Raw genomic sequence first — 15,603 nt, forward strand, 5'->3', positions numbered from 1 at the left:
TCCCTCTCATTTATTAATGCCAACTGGTCATAGGAGACAGTGCTAATTACCGGCACTGTCAGCTAATCCTGCCATTGAGAAGCTGTTGATATGGTTGACTGCCAAGTGCCAAAAAGGATTTATATATCTATAGACAATGAGCCTTAAAGTGACGCTGTCACTAACGCTAGTTCCATCTCCTCCCAAAATTTTGCAATTGGAGGCGGAAGATGCAGTGTGAAACAGGTCCGCTCGTGTGACTTTGGGCCTGTATCAGTTGCGTCCACAAATGGGTCGTCCTGTTTGATTCTGCAACGTCATCTGTTCATTGTGAATAATTCAATACCCAATAATCTTGTAGTTTACTGTAGTTTCAAGGCTATGGAAACCTGTTATGGGGCCCTTTATTTTTATTCACATTGCATTGTACCATTGAGGGCTAAGAAAAAAACCATTTTTTATTACTAAAACAAATTCTTAACCATTTTTATTAAGGCTGTTTAACCCCATTCAGGGAGGAATCTAGCTGCTTGACAATTTTATTTTATAGACCATATCTTGATACCTCAATGGTTTGGCAAGAGAGCGTAGATGGCCATATACAGTGCCCCAGCCTGAGCTAGGTCTGCAAACCCTATGTACATACAATGTTGTGTATGTGCACTGACCATTGTAAGGCACAACTGTAGTCGCACGTAGGTGTTGGACAGTACCACAGGAGGAGTTACTTTGGGGCAACACGGTGGCCTTGCAGCGCTGTAATCCTGGGTTTGAATCCCGCCAGGAACAACATCTGCAAGGAGTTTGTATGTTCTCCCCGTGTTTACATAGATTTCCTCCCATTCTGCAAAGACATACTGATAGGAAAAACAAAATGTACATTGTGATCCCTATATAGGGCTCACAATCTACAAAAAAAAAAACAGGAGTTACTTTGACATGCCCCATGGTATGGCCTGCACTGGCTGCAGCGTGATGCTTGGGTTAAGCTGGGACGAAGGCTTGTCACTCAAGAATGGCCTTCGCACCTTTTTGGGGGTTCGTGGAGTCTGTCCTTGTGGAAACTCTGAGTGACTGAGGTTTCCTGTGATATGTGCATTATATAAGCTGAACCCTGCCTTATATCCCTTCAATCCAGTTCAGTAAAGTTTCGGTCCGGTATCTCAATATTTGATGGTTTTCTTTCTGATACTGCTCCAATACAACACTAGTTCTGGATGGAGAACACCCAGTAGGAGTCTATCTGGTCACATTATTCATATAAGCTATGTGCTTCCAGTGTTGTTGTCAAGTTTTTCAGAGTAATCTCCTCAACCTTATTTAGGAAATTTTTTTTGTATTATAAAAAAAAAAAAAGTGCTGCCGTAGTAAAAAAAAAAAAAAATTAAGTAATTTATTAAAAAAGAAAATACAGTAAAAGATCAAGGCAACACAATTGGAAGTGAACAACTGCCTTTGTCAAGGCTTATTTAGTCAGCAGCCTCTAAAGCTGGGTTCACATGGGGCCGTCAGAATCTGGCTCAATAAAACCGCCTCCCATTGAAATCAATGGGAGCCGGTCATTTCTTTTTTCGGCGAGCGGTTTGTTCAAGTAGCGACATGCTCTTTCTTCAGGCAGGTTCAATGGCTGGTTCAGCCACAGACGTTCGCCTCGTGACATTCCCTCCCGACTAGGCCCATTCATTTGGGCCTAATCCGGAGCGGAGTGCTGCACTATATGCACTGCATCGGCAAACCCTTCAAAATAGACCAGAACCATGGACCCTTGTTCCTCACGCATAGGTTTGGCAACTGTAAATCGTCAAATGGATCACAGGACAAAGAGCTACGAGAACGCTCTATATGAGTAGCATTGGTTTATATAATAAAGATATTTCCTATGAGGCCCGGCCTTATGTCCTCATTGCAGTAGAGGAAGTTCATGTCAGGTGCTTCCTTCGGCAACAAGTTTTCTGAAACTAAAACAGCTGACCAGTTCTTGTGAACTTTATTTCATACAAACTTCCTAAGGGCACCACCGCCATGCTTTTATTTTTTTTGCAACAGCTCTGCCTCCTCCAATGTAGTGCCTCCATTTCTGTAGCCATAGAATTCAATGATAACATTCTGATGAAAATCTGTTCAATCGAAATCTCGGTGGGACACTCTGCTGCAAAAAACACAGAAAATTGGCACTGAGGACTTTTCTCTTAGTCACTTTCAAATTTGAAATGCCAGAATCCTGGTGGACCTGAAGACAGAGGCCACAGCGCTAGTGTGAACCTAGCATAAAGGTGGCTATGCACATTAGGCTAAAGTGAATTGTATTCTCTGACAATGGTTTTTCTGCATATGTCAGGGGAAGAAACTGTTGGGCATGTTGGATTTAGACATGACCAATCTTTTATTTTTAATGGGACCCTGTCAGGGCAGTTTGGGATATTAAACTACCCACAGGTCCTTAAGCAGCAGGAATTTAGTATCCCATAAATACTGACTGTAAGCCCTTTATACACAGTCCAGTCATATTAATGTGACCATCGCCTACTTTTGGCGTCAACGTTAAATAACCAATGGCAGAAGGCACGTGTCATCAGCCACGGGTGCACTCATCATTGTGGAAGGCACGATGGATCAACACAAGTATGCATCTATCCTTGCGGACCATGTTCACCCCTACATGCGAAATGTTTTTCCTCAGGATGATGGCATCTACCAGCAGGACAATGTGACATGTCATAAAGCTCGCAGTGTACATGCGTGGTTGGAGGAGCACCAGGATGAGTTTACCGTACTCCCTTGGCCAGCAAATTCCCCAGACTAGAACCCAATGTTTTTAACTCTGGTAACAAATGACATTAGAAAGATAGTGCCTAAACATCAAAGCAACTTGACTCCATCAGAACAATTAGCCCTTAAAAATATCATGAGTAACCCTGACCTTACCATAAAACCAGCGGATAAGGGTGGAAATTTGGTTGTCTTAAACACACAGGACTATGTTAAGATGTGTGAGAGCATCTTAAGTGATACATCAGGATATATGAGATTACCAGCAAACCCGATGAAAGAATATTTGAGGGATTTAAAATTAATTCTCCAGGAGGCAAAAGAGAGGGAGTACATTACACAGGCAGAATTTGACTTTCTTCTACCAAATACACCACAGGTAGCGACTTTCTATACAGTTCCTAAAGTTCACAAGGGAACAACCCCCCTAAAAGCGAGACCAATAGTGTCAGGCATTGATAGCTTGACACACCACGCAAGCATGTATTGTGACCAGATCCTGCGCCCATTCGTGGCCCAATTACCATCATATGTCCGGGACACCACGGACGTGCTCCTGAAACTGGAGGGCATTGTCTGTGAGCCGGGTACTTTGTTGGCTAGCCTCGATGTGGAGGCCCTATATAGTTCAATCCCACACGACAAAGGATGTAGTGCTGTGGAGGGGTTCCTCGGCATGCGAGGCAATCAGTACACCGGCCACAGTCAGTTTACCATCACCCTCCTACGTTTTGTACTGGAGCACAATTTCTTCGTGTTTAATCAGAAGTTCTTCCACCAGCTCAGGGGAGTTGCGATGGGCAGCCCTTGTGCGCCATCTTACGCAAATCTCTACCTGGGCTGGTGGGAGAGATCCGTGGTGTTCTCGGAACATCTGGAGTCACGAATGGGCGCAGCTTTAGTCTGGTTACGCTTTATAGATGACATCTTCATATTATGGCAGGATACAGCAGAACGATTTAAAGAACTGGTAGCCATTTTGAATGAAAATGATTTTGGTTTATTTTTCACTTTCGAAATACATGAAACATCACTTGCGTTTCTGGATCTCTTAATCACCAAGGGACCGGATGGTCGCCTATCTACGAAAGTACACAGAAAGAAAACGTCCACAAACAGCCTTCTGAAATGGTCCAGCTGGCATCCCCCACCTTTGCGCAGAGGCATACCAAAGGGACAATATTTAAGAATGCGTCGAAATTGTTCAACACAGATGGAATTTAAAAGAGCATCCGATGACCTCAGACAAAGATTCAGAGAAAGGGGTTACCCTGATGATATTCTGAAACAGGCATATCATTATGCCAGAACACAGGAAAGAACATCTCTCCTAGTACCACGTAAAAGAGATGAGATGGAACAGACTCGAATAATTGGCACATATGATTGTGCAAATAGTCAGATTTGGGCAATTTTGAAAAAATATTGGAATATCTTAGGCCTAGATCCAGATGTGGGGGAATGTATAGGCACACAACCTCAAATTACATTCAGGAGAGGTAAAAATCTTAAGGACCAACTGGTGCATAGTCACTATGTACCAGTGAGGAATGAAACATGGCTGGGCAGGAGTGGAGGTAAGGGGACCAAGAGATGTGGTACCTGTAGAGCGTGTGAGTACATAGACCTAAACAGAACGTATAGGAATGAATTTTTGGACAAGTCGTTTCCGGTCAGATGTCTGGCTAATTGTAAAACAAAGGGTGTGGTGTACCTAATGACTTGTATCTGTACAAAACAGTATGTAGGTAAAACCAATAGAGAATTGAGGCGACGTATTCTTGAACATATTGGCGACATAAATAGGAAATCGGATACTCCAGTTGCCAATCATGTGAATACTTACCATCTGGGAGAACCGGGAAACATTCGTTTCTTGGTACTGGAAAAAGTAGAGCCGTCACCAAGAGGTGGCAATTATGAAAGAAGGATACTTCAACAGGAAAGCCGTTGGATTTATCGTTTGAACACACTGAATCCAAGCGGCTTAAATGAGGAATTATCTTTCCATTCTTTTTTGATGTGATCTATATAGTAGTAGTAACATCAATGAATATATAGATCTACATGTAACATTAAAAAACCAGGATTGGAACTGGTAATTTCAAAAATACTAGTAGTAAGATCAATTAGGATTTTGAAAAAAAACCAGGACTGGAATTGACATCTCAAAAGTCCAGGAATACGTCTATTTTAGACATCAATAGTGGAATCATTTAGAGTTTCCATAATACAATATCATATTGATCACCCTTAGTTCCATAAGGTAACCACAATAGATAATAGATTGGAGGAACATCTATATATATTAGATATAGAAAGGATAGACACTTTATAATAGTATAACAACATAGAGTCAGTCGTGGTTCCTATAGGTATAGAACAATATTCAAACAAAAATCAGGCTGCATGTAGGTATTTATTAAAATACAATACAACATATAAAATCCAAATGCAACAAGGAATCGCATGTTTTTTTTAATTAACATATGTTAACTACAACAGGATGTATGCAGGATGAAAAAGAATTGGACATCATTGTTGATATGTTCAGCACGGGATTCCAAATGCTAAAATGGAGTACATATGTGTTAGACGTATTCAAAAACCCGGTTGTGTCCAGGATGAACTAAATAAACACTCAAAAACATGCATTGGATATTAGTATATGTAAAATATCTATAGGAAGATATTGATACATAAGAGAAACATAGTATCATGGTTATGGGATCCTTGATAAGCAAGGGGTGGTGATAATATATAGAATACATATGGGATATAGATGGATTTTCCATTAAGATGTTCATAAAAGACATAATACTGCTGTAGTATCCCTTAGAGAAGGTTTCTCTATTGTTTTGGACAGCCGATCATAAACAGAATACTTACCGTAATCTCATTGCCTCCTTTTAAACAGCCGCCGTATTCTCCGATAACCACGCGTCCACTGGGGGAGGGCGGATCATGACGTGCAGCTTCTAACACAGAGCAGTGCGGTGGCATTGCGTGATTGGAGTAGAAGCGAGATCAGAACCCCGCCCAGTGGGAGGAATTATTCTATAGCGCTAGGCTATATTAAGCGCTGCAGAGACGTCCGCGACTGCGGTCATTCAATACCGAACAGGGCATCAGTGCGGCGTCACTAGACGGTGGTCGCCTGTTTGCCCTAGATTTTAGGGAGAGATGAGCACTTGCAAATAATATATCCACCATAGGAACCCCTGATGAGCCTTGAGACATAGGCGAAACGCGTAGGGTTAAAAAGGAGGATAGAATACTTTAGGTGGACGCAACAGAGCATAGACTCCCAATGCAAGTTAGCTGGACATATAGCTACCAATGACCGACCCTATTGGACTAAGACACTGACTTAATAGAGGGATGGTGGTAACAGAACACTGAATACTGGGCAAAGAGTTAAGACGTGATTGTGTGGAATGGAGTGTAGCCATCATTTCCTCGTTCCGACGATCGATCTGTATAACTCCCCGTATGTACAGGTGTGTCTGTAAAAATCCCTAGCCTGTGTACTTATCGGGGTATACCAACACTGCGGACGTTAAAAGCAGTGTGATATATGCAGATTGACAGTAAGACATAGGGGAAGTTTAAAGAGGGAGGAAACAATCATTACCTCTTTTCCCTACAATCTGTATATGTTTGGTTAATTGTGGCTATACAGGAGGAATCAGAGCTTGGAGGAGTGAACTAAAATGTATCCCTCTAAAGTGTACTGTATTTAGCCATTTTACTTATATTTTTAGCCAAGTGCTATATTTTTAACATCACTAAGAAGAGGGTTACGTACCCTAAATAAACTGAAGTAATATTTTAGCAGGTCACATTTTTTTGTAAATATCGCCTCCCATTGAAATCAATGGGAGCCGGTCATTTCTTTTTTCGGCGAGCGGTTTGTTCAAGTAGCGACATGCTCTTTCTTCAGGCAGGTTCAATGGCTGGTTCAGCCACAGACGTTCGCCTCGTGACATTCCCTCCCGACTAGGCCCATTCATTTGGGCCTAATCCGGAGCGGAGTGCTGCACTATATGCACTGCATCGGCAAACCCTTCAAAATAGACCAGAACCATGGACCCTTGTTCCTCACGCATAGGTTTGGCAACTGTAAATCGTCAAATGGATCACAGGACAAAGAGCTACGAGAACGCTCTATATGAGTAGCATTGGTTTATATAATAAAGATATTTCCTATGAGGCCCGGCCTTATGTCCTCATTGCAGTAGAGGAAGTTCATGTCAGGTGCTTCCTTCGGCAACAAGTTTTCTGAAACTAAAACAGCTGACCAGTTCTTGTGAACTTTATTTCATACAAACTTCCTAAGGGCACCACCGCCATGCTTTTATTTTTTTTGCAACAGCTCTGCCTCCTCCAATGTAGTGCCTCCATTTCTGTAGCCATAGAATTCAATGATAACATTCTGATGAAAATCTGTTCAATCGAAATCTCGGTGGGACACTCTGCTGCAAAAAACACAGAAAATTGGCACTGAGGACTTTTCTCTTAGTCACTTTCAAATTTGAAATGCCAGAATCCTGGTGGACCTGAAGACAGAGGCCACAGCGCTAGTGTGAACCTAGCATAAAGGTGGCTATGCACATTAGGCTAAAGTGAATTGTATTCTCTGACAATGGTTTTTCTGCATATGTCAGGGGAAGAAACTGTTGGGCATGTTGGATTTAGACATGACCAATCTTTTATTTTTAATGGGACCCTGTCAGGGCAGTTTGGGATATTAAACTACCCACAGGTCCTTAAGCAGCAGGAATTTAGTATCCCATAAATACTGACTGTAAGCCCTTTATACACAGTCCAGTCATATTAATGTGACCATCGCCTACTTTTGGCGTCAACGTTAAATAACCAATGGCAGAAGGCACGTGTCATCAGCCACGGGTGCACTCATCATTGTGGAAGGCACGATGGATCAACACAAGTATGCATCTATCCTTGCGGACCATGTTCACCCCTACATGCGAAATGTTTTTCCTCAGGATGATGGCATCTACCAGCAGGACAATGTGACATGTCATAAAGCTCGCAGTGTACATGCGTGGTTGGAGGAGCACCAGGATGAGTTTACCGTACTCCCTTGGCCAGCAAATTCCCCAGACTAGAACCCAATCAAGAATCTGTGGGACCTCGATCGGGTTGTTCTCGCCAAGGATGCTCAACCACGTAACCTAGCGCAGCTGGCCACGGCACTGGAGTCGGCATGGCTCAACATCCCAGTGATATCATCACAACATCCCCTCTCTTCCTGCACGTCTCGCAGCGGTCCGCTCTGCCAAAGAGGGTTATTCTGGATTTTGACAGGTGGTCAAATTAATGTGAATGGACTGTGTACTTACCTAGTGTGTATATAATGTTCCTGGACAGTTGTTTGGTGCAGCTGGGACTCTGTGGGTGGTTTACTATCCCAAATCGTCCTGACATGTTCCCATGCTGAAAGCTGTATCTGTAATTTCTTCAAAATAAATATCTAAAGTTGAAAAACTAGCAAACCAGTTTTCTCGGTTATTTCAGACAAATGTATGTGCGGGTTATAAGGAATAAACCTTCTCAATCAATTAGTCAATCAATGAATCAATCAGATAAGTCCGTATAAAGAGGTGAGCTCCAAAGTGGAGCTCGGTAAATTTGCCGATGCAGATCTAGATTAGTACTGTCACACATGAAAAGTTGGCATATTAAGAGCTATATTGGGCCTTGGACAAATATGTGTGTACACGCTGTACTTATTAGCTTAACCTTTTCATGACCAAGTCAATTTTCACTTTTATATTACTGTTTTATCCCTTCGCATTCCGAGAGCCATACCTTTTTTATTTTTCCATTCACAGAATTATACAAGTGCTTATTTTTGTGTGACAAATCATAGTTTTTTAATAGTATGGTGGATGCTGGATATTTAAATATGGCAGCCGCTCACTCTCTGCTGTATTAGGGTCCCCGGTTTTGACCATGGTGCTATTTTCTTGGCGCAGCATGGGCAATTCCATTTTTGGGAAGGATCACTGGCCTCCGGAATGAGATCCTGGGCTGGAAATCCTTTGCCATGACAGTCAGCAGCCTCTAATAGCATTGTAATGCATTGCATTTACAAATTTTATGGGATCGAAAACTCATATAAAACTAAAAAGGTAAAGTGAAACACATATACATTAGATACCTCTGAGTCCCAAAATGCCCGGGGTACAAACTTACAAACAATAAAAAATTTCCATACAGTGTACACCGTAGCAGGAGAAAAAAAAAACAAAAGAGCTGAACTAGGTTTTTATTTAACCTGTTCATTTTGTTTATTTATTTTTTTGTATATGTAATCTAGAGGAAGGAGAGTTATAAAAAAAATGTTTAATTATTTTTAAAAACTTTTTAATTTTTATGTTTAATGTTTATTTTATGTTTACTTTTAGACCTCCTAGGGGACATGAACCCTAGTGGGTTGGATCACACATACAACACAGGCAGTATTATTTTATTGTAGTATATTGCAAAATTCCAGTTTGTCTATTGTGCGCTGCCTATGGCACTATATTATACAAGAAACTGCCAGCCTCCAATGACTCTCTGGCAGGCAGCAATCTGATGCTATATGTTGGCACCCATGTCCTACCAAGCCTTAGATACCATGGTATTTAAAAAAAAAATGAACCTTCACAACCTTCTATCACAATGATAGAAGAGAGAAGCTGAGCATGTGATACATAGGGTTATATGGTAGAGGAGAGAAGCTGAGCTCTGTGATATATAGGATTATATGATAGAAGAGAGAAGCTGAGCTCTGTGATATATAGGGTTATATGATAGGGAGAGAAGCTGAGCTCTGTGATATATAGGGTTATATGATAGAGGAGAGAAGCTGAGCTCTGTGATATATAGGGTTATATGATAGGGAGAGAAGCTGAGCTCTGTGATATATAGGGTTATATGGTAGAGGAGAGAAGCTGAGCTCTGTGATATATAGGATTATATGATAGAAGAGAGAAGCTGAGCTCTGTGATATATAGGGTTATATGATAGAGGAGAGAAGCTGAGCTCTGTGATATATAGGGTTATATGATAGAGGAGAGAAGCTGAGCTCTGTGATATATAGGGTTATATGATAGGGAGAGAAGCTGAGCTCAGTGATATATAGGATTATATGATAGAAGAGAGAAGCTGAGCTCTGTGATATATAGGGTTATATGATAGAAGAGAAAAGCTGAGCTCTGTGATATATAGGGTTATATGATAGAGGAGAGAAGCTGAGCTCTGTGATATATAGGGTTATATGATAGAGGAGAGAAGCTAAGCTCTGTGATGTATAGGCTTATATGATAGAGGAGAGAAGCTGAGCTCTGTGATATATAGGGTTATATGATAGAGGAGAGAAGCTGAGCTCTGTGATATATAGGGTTATATGATAGAGGAGAGAAGCTGAGCTCTGTGATATATACAGTTATATGATAGGTAGAGAAGCTGAGCTCTGTGATATATATGGTTATATGATAGAGGAGAGAAGCTGAGCTCTGTGATATATAGGGTTATATGATAGAGGGAGAGAAGCTGAGCTCTGTGATATATAGGGTTATATGATAGAGGAGAGAATCCGAGCTCTGTGATATATAGGGTTATACGATAGAGGAGAGAAGCTAAGCTCTGTGATATATAGGGTTATATGATAGAGGAGAGAAGCTGAGCTCTGTGATATATAGGGTTATATGATAGAGGAGAGAAGCTGAGCTCTGTGATATATAGGGTTATATGATAGAGGAGAGAAGCTGAGCTCTGTGATATATAGGGTTATATGATAGAGGAGAGAAGCTGAGCTCTGTGATATATAGGGTTATATGATAGAGGAGAGAAGCTGAGCTCTGTGATATATAGGGTTATATGATAGAAGAGAGAAGCTGAGCTCTGTGATATATACGGTTATATGATAGAGAGGAGAGAAGCTGAGCTCTGTGAGATATAGGGTTATATGATAGAGGAGAGAAGAGGCTGAGCTCTGTGATGTATAGCGTTATATGATGGAGGGAGAGAAATTTGAACAATGTTCATCTTTTTTGCAACTAGAAGTCGCAATCACCGCACCCTTGGGTCGCAATGCAACTCCATTCACTTGCATGAAATTTGTTGTGTATCCATAGCCTTGGGCGTTATATGATTTGGTGCTGAGCTCAAACACAGTGAGTGACAGTATCCTGTGTACACACACTGTGTAAACTCTTCTTTAGGCGCCTACTGAAATCTCTAGAAACTGTCGCTTTGGAGTATTATGCTTATTCAGAGTCAATCCTGGCAGGACTCCTAAGAGAGATAGTGAGAGTCCTGATTACTCCGCCCACATAAGATGATTGACAGCTCTCCCTGTAAGGGCTAGTTCACACGTGGGCAAAGGAGAGGTTTTTGACAGCGGAATTCGCTTCAAAAACCGCTCCTTTAACATGGTGGTCTATGTAGACCACTAGCTTTTTTTTTCCTCCTAGCGTTTTCCGCCTGAAGAAGCGACATGACCTTTCTTCAGGCGGAAAACGCCTGAAGAATTGCATAGAAGTGAATGGGAGGCGAAAACCGCGAGTTTTTTACCGCGCGGGGTTTTTGCACAAAAAACCGCGCGGTTTTTTGCAAAAACCCGCGAGTTTTTTTCCGCGCGGTTTTTACAGAACACATTTTTTTTTAACAGGATATCACACCCCAGAGGGTGGTCCTGGGTGTTGGCTGCTTCCTGCAGCCATTTTGTGATCTCAGCTCATTGCAGCAGTAGCAGCAGCAGCAGAAGCATCACCAGCAGCAGCAGCAGCAGCAGCTTCAGCAGCTTCAGCAGCTTCTTCTTCTTCATCTTCACAATAGCGTCATCAGCAGCAGCAGTATCAGCAAAAATGTAAGTACTACTCTACTTCAATATTTCATGATATAAAAAATTAATAGAAATTTTTTTTTTTTTAAATGTTTTTTTTTTTTTTTAGTACAAACTGCCAAATTGCCTCACCTGACTCTAGCATAAATGGTTGCATTTTCTTTGCATTGTGTTGTCTTTTTTTTGTGCATTTTTTAACCCCTTCTTTACAGGCAGCTGATGATGCGATTTCCATTTCCCAGCTAATCTCCTTTTTTCCCCCCCTTTTCTTGCAGCTCTTCAAACAACTGCAGTACCTGCGCCAGTCGGGCACGGGTCCGCTCTTTTCCAAAAAGTAAGTATGTCGTACAAAATGGTTGCATTTTCTTTGCATTGTGTTGTCTTTTTTTTGTGCATTTTTTTAACCCCTTCTTTACAGGCAGCTGATGATGCGATTTCCATTTCCCAGCTAATCTCCTTTTTTCCCCCCCTTTTCTTGCAGCTCTTCAAACAACTGCAGTACCTGCGCCAGTCGGGCACGGGTCCGCTCTTTTCCAAAAAGTAAGTATGTCGTACAAAATGGTTGCATTTTCTTTGCATTGTGTTGTCTTTTTTTTGTGCATTTTTTAACCCCTTCTTTACAGGCAGCTGACGATGCGATTTCCATTTCCCAGCTAATCTCCTTTTTTCCCCCCCCTTTTCTTGCAGCTCTTCAAACAACTGCAGTACCTGCGCCAGTCGGGCACGGGTCCGCTCTTTTCCAAAAAGTAAGTATGTCGTACAAAATGGTTGCATTTTCTTTGCATTGTGTTGTCTTTTTTTTGTGCATTTTTTAACCCCTTCTTTACAGGCAGCTGACGATGCGATTTCCATTTCCCAGCTAATCTCCTTTTTTCCCCCCCTTTTCTTGCAGCTCTTCTAACAACCGGTCTGAATAGACTCCCTCTCTATCAGCTTGGAAGTCTGGTCCATTCCTTCCAAATGTAAGTTTGGCATAATTGATTGTATTGTATGTGCTTCTCTGATGTGTAACCTTCTTCTCACCCCCTGTATCAGAACAGCGGATGTTTAGGTGTTGGCGGTAGTAAATTTAAATTTTTTTTTCTTAAATTTTCAGAAACCAGATTCAACAAAATGGCTCCACCCATGGAGTATTACAGGATGGACCTGGATGTCCACAAGTTGATAGAGAGTGTAAGTAGATTGTTAAATGTAGAACAAATGTGCACGGTGCACTGTTTCCACTACAATGTTCTGTGCTAATTTGTTCAACAAAGCTGTATGATGTCTCCTTTTAAACACACCTCTCTACCTTTTTTTATTTTTGTTTTTTTGTCTTCCTTAAAAACAAGTATTTAAATTTGGTTTGTTTTTTAAAATTTTAACTTTGGGGGGGGGGGGGTGTATTTGAATGGTCTTTCTGCATTTTTTTTTTTTATTTACTTTTATTTCTTTACAGTGTGGTCGCAATTTTAATTAGGACGATTTTCTTATGTTTTTCTTTTTTTATCTTTCCCTATGCAGGTTGAGGCACATCCAAATCTTTACGAAAAGAAGGACCCGCTCTATTCAGACCGGCACGCCAGGGATGCCTCCTGGATTTCAGTCTGCCAGGCGCTGTATCCAGACTGGGCTACCCTGTCCAGACATCTAAAAGATCGGATTGGTGAGTAAATAAATGAAATTTCCTCGAAAATTTGTGTTTTGAAAGTTTTTAGTTGGAATTGCTTTTATTAAACTTGTTTTTCTTTTTTTCTTTTTTCATACAGAAATGGATGTTAGGAAGCGGTGGAAGAGTGTGAGGGACCGATTCATGAAGGACCTCAAGAAGGTTGAGAAAAGTGGGGCCTCTCCCTCAAAGAAGAAAAAAATTGCCTTTGAGGATCAGCTGCAGTTCCTGATCCCCTGCAGGGAAACCGGGCCGTAAGTATTTAAAAAACATATTTGCTTCATTTTATGTTTATTATGTTTGTAGGAAATTTTAATAGTAAATTATTGTTTTTGTTAATTCCTGACAGAATCTCCGGAAACACGAGAGAAAGCCCGGAAGAGACCCCTGCTCAGGTACAGGAACTGCAGCAGAGGGAGAGAGCCTCACCGACTCTTCCTTCTTGCTCGGAATCGGAGAGGGGACCTGACGTCTTGCCTGGTCCTTCTCATCTGGTGGAGCCTTCACCGGCTTCGGTCACCGCTGCCTCTTCACATCATGAGTCCAGTGAGGAGGAGGTGACCCGGCCGGTGAGGCCCCACCAGAGGAGAAGGAGACGTCAGGACTCCTCTGCCCCCACACCTTCCACCCAGGAGCAGACCGGAGGGACCCTCCGGGTAACGGACAGGCAGCAGGAGCTTGAAAATCTTGCCCTGTCCCTTATCCAGAGGGTGGACAGAATGGATGATTGTGACCATTTTGGTCAGGAGGTGGCAAATTCCTGTCGCCAGATGCCCCTCCAAAGGCAGGAAGATTTTAAGGCCTACATCCATTGTGTGGCGGCAGCCTTCCGTTTTGCTCCTAACCTGCCGGGATTGGGTTATCTGATAACCCAATTCCGGCAGGCAGTGGGGCTTTCCGATGCCCCACTGCATGTAGCCCCCCCACCTTCACAAGGCCAATATGGCCCCCAAATCCCCACCCAAGGCCAATATGGCCCCCCCATCCCTACCCAAGGCCCATCAGGCCTTTGTACAGCCACACACCCATCCCACTCCCAGGCCCAACCAGCTCACTCCCAGGCCCAACCAGCTCACTCCCAGGCCCAACCAACTCACTCCCAGGCCCAACCAACTCACTCCCAGGCCCAACCAACTCACTCCCAGGCCCAACCAGCCCACTCCCAACCAGCCCACTCCGAAACCCAAACTGGCCGTTCACGAGGCCAACCTGGCCGTTCACGAGGCCAACCTGGCCGTTCACGAGGCCGACCTGGCCACTCCCCAGGCCATTCCCAAGGCCATTCCCTAGGCCATTCCCAAGGCCATTCCCAAGGCCATTCCCTAGGCCATTCCCTAGGCCAAACAGGCCACTACCTTTTTGAGACGAGCCTTACTGAACCTGAGGACCTCAGTTCCAGTGGCTATCTTCTACGAGAGGTCATAGACCCATATGGCTATGAGTCTCCTGAGGGTTGAGGGGGGGGGGGGGGGAGGGTTGGTTGGGGGGGTGGGGGAGGGTTGGTTGGGGGGGGGGGTGTTTTTTTATTTTTAATAAACTTGTTATTTTTTTATAAAAAAAATTGGTGTCGTGTTTTTATTTTTAAGGGGGGGGGGACTTTCACGAGGACCTTTGACCCTCTGGGACACATGCGGCCCACTTCTAGGAAGCAGACCGTGCGCTGAATTTAGATGCGCTCGGTCTGCTTCCTAGAGGGTTAACCGCTTGTGTCCCACAGGGTCAAAAAAGGAGGTGCCCCCAGCGTTCAAAGGTCCTCTTCATATAAAAGAGGACCTTTGACCCTCTGGGACACATGCGGCCCACTTCTAGGAAGCAGACCGTGCGCTGAATTTAGATGCGCTCGGTCTGCTTCCTAGAGGGTTAACCGCTTGTGTCCCACAGGGTCAAAAAAGGAGGTGCCCCCAGCGTTCAAAGGTCCTCTTCATATAAAAGAGGACCTTTGACCCTTTGGGACACATGCGGCCCACTTCTAGGAAGCAGACCGTGCGCTGAATTTAGATGCGCTCGGTCTGCTTCCTAGAGGGTTAACCGCTTGTGTCCCACAGGGTCAAAAAAGGAGGTGCCCCCAGCGTTCAAAGGTCCTCTTCATATAAAAGAGGACCTTTGACCCTCTGGGACACATGCGGCCCACTTCTAGGAAGCAGACCGTGCGCTGAATTTAGATGCGCTCGGTCTGCTTCCTAGAGGGTTAACCGCTTGTGTCCCACAGGGTCAAAAAAGGAGGTGCCCCCAGCGTTCAAAGGTCCTCTTCATATAAAAGAGGACCTTTGACCCTCTGGGACACATGCGGCCCACTTCTAGGAAGCAGACCGTGCGCTGAATTTAGATGCGCTCGGTCTGCTTCCTA

This window comes from Leptodactylus fuscus, chromosome 7, assembly GCF_031893055.1.
Source record: "Leptodactylus fuscus isolate aLepFus1 chromosome 7, aLepFus1.hap2, whole genome shotgun sequence".
In the NCBI taxonomy this organism is placed as follows: domain Eukaryota; kingdom Metazoa; phylum Chordata; class Amphibia; order Anura; family Leptodactylidae; genus Leptodactylus; species Leptodactylus fuscus.